We start from the raw sequence: 4,644 nt of genomic DNA, 5'->3' as shown, positions 1-4,644 counted from the left end.
GAGGGGGCGCAAGACGGATTACAGGATGAGCTTTAAATCAGGCCTGGCAGGACACTACACGTAATGGATTCCTGTTGGCAGGAGCAGCATTCGTGGCCCCTGTGGGTCCAGACAGCCCCCAAAGCGATGTCTCTCCAGACTAACGACAGGTGGCAGTAGAGGACCATGGTAGGCAGCCTAGGCCTTGCCTCTTGGCTTGCCCAGCCCCCTTCCTCAGGCCCAAAGTTGGCTTGATTGGTACCCTAAGTGTGTGTGTGGGGGGGGCCCTGTGGCAGAGTGGCCAGGCTGAGGGGCCTGGGACACCCAGAGCTGGGATAAATGGCTGCTTGCTGAAAAGCAGCCTCCTCAGCAATGGTAAAAGGCAGGACAGAACATCTGAGAGGGAGGAAGTTGGGGGTGGGGACTGGACAGAGCCAGAGAGGGAGAGGGAACTGCAGAGAAAGCGGAGGGGGAGGGAGAGGGACAGAGAGACAGAGAAATATGTTGACGGTTCAGAGAAAACAAGGATGTGCAGAGACTCCATGGGATATATCCACACACATATGCTAAAATCAAGGAACTTTCCAGCTGGAAGTACCTTTAGAGGCCACTTAGTCCCAACCTGCCATCTGACACACGGGAATACTGAGCCTCAGAGACGATGTGATTTACTTGAGATCACACAAGCAAAGTTTTGATAAGCAGAGACTAGTCCCAGCCCGGCTCTTCCCCCGATTCCCAGACTTCAGCTCTTTTTTCTGAAGGCCTCCTTGGACAGTATACATGATAACTTCTCTGGGGATCTACCCAATATTTGCCACAAAATGGGGAGAGACCTAGAAAAGAAGACAGATACACAGTCAGAGGCAGAGGGAGGCGCTTCCCCACTGGCCTGCCCTCCAGTGAGGCTAGGCAGCCAGCTGACTGTGAGGGGCACTCAATCCTCTGTATTGGACCGTCCTGCCTTCCTCAGCCCAAGCCTAATCCACCCTAGAGCAGGGACCAGGTACATGAAAAAGGGGCCCACATTGGATCCCAGAGCTGGAGAAAAGAGGCCTGAATTTTCTTCTACTGCTGCTCCTTCTCACGATAAGATCACTGCCCAATTTCACCACACAGTGTGGACACTTCATTTCCTGACCAGAACACAAGCCCTGCCATTTCAGGCCTGCTGGTCCAAGATAAGACATCCATGCTATGTCATCATCAGCTCTAGTGACCATATTTTTCAAACTAAAAAATCAGGCCAGATTGTCTAATGTATCATCTGATCACAGAACAGAATATTTACAATGAAGCTTGTCCCCGGAAATCTGGGCCATCTGGTTACTGTCCTGTTACTCCACCCATTGGCTTCCCCTTCACACAGGGGCTTGGAGATGCCCCCAGCTGTTAGCCAGACCCTGGGGCTGAGAAGTGAGGAAGGGGAAAGAGCTAACGTACACTGAGCTCTTGCCATGTGTCAGGCATTTTCTCTCCATTATCTCACTTACTTCCTATGACAACCTTAGGAGGTGGGTACTCTTAGAATCCTCATTACAATTTCAGACAGCTGGACTTGCTCACCCAAGGACACACAAGTATACCCAGTCAGGCACAGAGCAGGCACCATGACCTCACTGTGATGAGCTGATCTCAGTAGAGGAAGCCCTTCCAAGGAGTAAAAGGAAGCGTGGAGCAGAAACTCCACCCTGAAAACTCCTGTGAACTTGGGATGCATCAACAGAAGTAAAGAGACCAAATGAAGTAGGGAATGGCCTTTCTCTTCTCTGCCCTCCGGAATCCGTGTCCAGTTCTGGTCCCCATACGTTGGGGGCACACTGCTGCATGTCTGCATGGCAGTGAGGAGGTTGGGGAGGGGCTTGAAGCTCACTTCTGTGAGGAGCAGCTGGAGGAACTAGGGCTATTAAGCCTGGAGGTGTGACCTCAGAGACTTTAGACCACACAAGAAGCGGGCATGTTCTGCCTGGCCCCAGGGGACTGAGATAAGAGGGGGTAGTTATAGGGAGGCAGATGTGGACTCAGTACCAAGAAGAAATTTCTCAGAGTCCAAGCTATTCTTTCAGAAAATTGGTTGCCTTGAGGGAGAGTGAGCTCTCCACTACTGGTGGTGCACCAACACGGTTGAGCTGAGCACTTAGTAGAAAGGCTGCAGAGAAGATGTGAATTTGGGACGAGAGGTTAGATTCAATGCCCCCTAAGTTTGCTGCAGCCCTGAAACTCCATGAATCTGTGATTCTGCAATGGTTGGATCTCTCTAAGGGCTCCACCCCCGTGGATATCCCATAACTTCCCTCCAATTTTTTCCAGTGCTTTATATCTTTTTAAACCAGAACGTCATTCCTTAGGTCTCACCTAAATTCCTCTTACTGGAATCACTCTGAATTCCATACAGGACTGGCTGCCAAGAAGGGAGGGGTGGAGAAAGCTGCAATGCAAGGCCACCAGAGACCTAGAGGAGACTCATTCTCAAATAGCAAACATTAAGCAGACAGATGGCCAAAGATGAATTGGGGGGGGGCGGGGCGGGGATTCAGAAAACATTACAGCTGAGATGTCAAGGTACTTTTTCTTTAATGATGTTATCTTTCCTGATTGATTTTGTGATTCAAGTTGCTAACACTTGAAAAGTGGTGGGAGTGGTGAGTTGCTCATGTCTTCATTATTTGGAATATGACATTTACCAACCACTCGAGGTAATGCTGAACATTTTCCTGCTAATGTCAGGAAATCCTTTGTTAGGGCTAATCTAGATGTCAACTATAGGACCACCAGACCACTGTTAAACATGAAATTTGCATAATGTTCTATCGAGTGAGAAGTACAGATTATCAGGTGGCTGGAAGGGGCAAGAGACTGATGATGGTCCTGGTTTGTCCTGATAAGACCACAGGGATGTCCTGGACTAAGGTTTGGACTGAAATGGATGGATGGCCCATCTCTGCCATATCAAATCTTGTTTCTCTCCATTCTCTCAGATCTTCACTAGGTCAGCATCAATTTCCAGAGATGAGGGCAGCACCCAGAGGATGCTGGCCTGAGAAGCCACCAGCTCTGCCCTGGAGACTCTGACCAGTTCTTAACATTTCTCCCCTCCATCATCTTAGAAATCTGCTTTCTCCATGCCCATGATCAGCTGTCCTCAGGAGAGTGCCCTGACGCTGGCACCTTTGGCTGGAATAGTTTATCCAACTGTGAGAAGCCCAGAGCCTGGGGAGTAGCGTGAAGAAAGGCTGCCCTTCTTTCTGTGGGTTGCGTGCTTGTCTGGCTTACTGTGTGATTAAAGCCAGGTTCTATTTTCGATCTGGACCTATGGATTTCCCTAAGAGATACTCTTTTTGGAGGAAGAAAAGAGGGCTTGCTCTAGTAAGTGTTTATACAAATTCTAGCTGTGAGGGAATGTCTTAGGTCAGGTTCCTGAGACGTGAGCCTGAAGCAGGGATCAAGGCATGTGATTCATTGCCGTCATGCCCTTCTGGAAAAGCCCAAAAGTGAGGCAGGAGAGCTGGATAGGGAAGAGGTGGCCAAGAAAGGATTTGGTCTGTGGTGAAGTCTAGCCTTGATCTGATCTAGAGTAGATGTGGGGGCTCTGGAGCATACAGCACACCACAGTGTTATACCATCTCGAGAGGAGGGACTGGACTTTTGTACTCCTGTATCAATCACTTATTGACCCCCCAACCCCATTCCCCATGGGGAGCACGTATAACCTCCCATGCGACTCTGGATTAGTTGGCCTCCAACAGCCAAGGGCAAGTGTCTGAGGTCTTGCTGTTAGCCACAGCACTCATAGTGGCAGAGGATGCATGCACTAGCTGGAAAAGGGGATCTGGCCCCGGCACAAACATCATCTACTACAACAGGGCTGCTACCCTAGGTTTTTAAAGACCTCTTCCTTCTATGAGACACAAGGACATCAATCACCACAGCTCTGCCAGTCAGCTGTGAGCTAGCTGTGTCTCAATGACCAGAGCTACTGGGGTGGGGGTGGGGTTGTAAATGGAAGGGTTAGGAAGTTGTCACTTGTGCAAGAATGAGACGAGAGTCCAAGCTTCTGGGTGGGGGAAGCCACATGGCTGAAGCAGGCAGGGAGTGAGGGCGGTAAGACAGGTCATCAGGACTCTGGGGTTGTGTCAAGTCATCAGGAGTGTAATGTTATCACTTCGAGAGATAGGGTTTGGAGATCCACCAAGCTCATCAGCTTTCACACCAGGATTAAACTGGAATTAATCCAGACAGATTGCGTTTATGCTGTATGTAGTTTTGTAAATGACAGTATTTCCTTTTTCTTCTTGTTGTTCATTTTCCTTGTGAAAATGTCACCCAGTACCAATATGTTCAAGGGAACCAACAGAATATCTTGGTGCCCATCCTGGGGCTGGTATGTTGACTGAGAATGATAGCAGCTACCTCCTATTGGGCACTTAATATGTACCAAGCACCTACTGAGCATTTACTTTGAGGCATTATTATTTCATTGAATTTTCCTAATAGGACTTGGGGAGGACTTGTATATGAGGGAGGATGGTGAGAAAAGGGGGTATCAAAGATAATTTCTGGTTTCTGAATGGATGGTGGTGCCATCATCTGAGATGAATACTGGAGAAAGAACTCTTCTCTGGCCTCAGTGCTTTCTTTTTTAGGCTGAAAAATTTCAGTTCCTGT

The sequence above is a fragment of the Phocoena sinus genome, chromosome X (genome assembly GCF_008692025.1).
Source record: "Phocoena sinus isolate mPhoSin1 chromosome X, mPhoSin1.pri, whole genome shotgun sequence".
NCBI classification, from domain to species: domain Eukaryota; kingdom Metazoa; phylum Chordata; class Mammalia; order Artiodactyla; family Phocoenidae; genus Phocoena; species Phocoena sinus.
The sequence above is the reverse complement of the archived record's forward strand: the minus strand, read 5'-3'. Positions refer to the sequence as shown.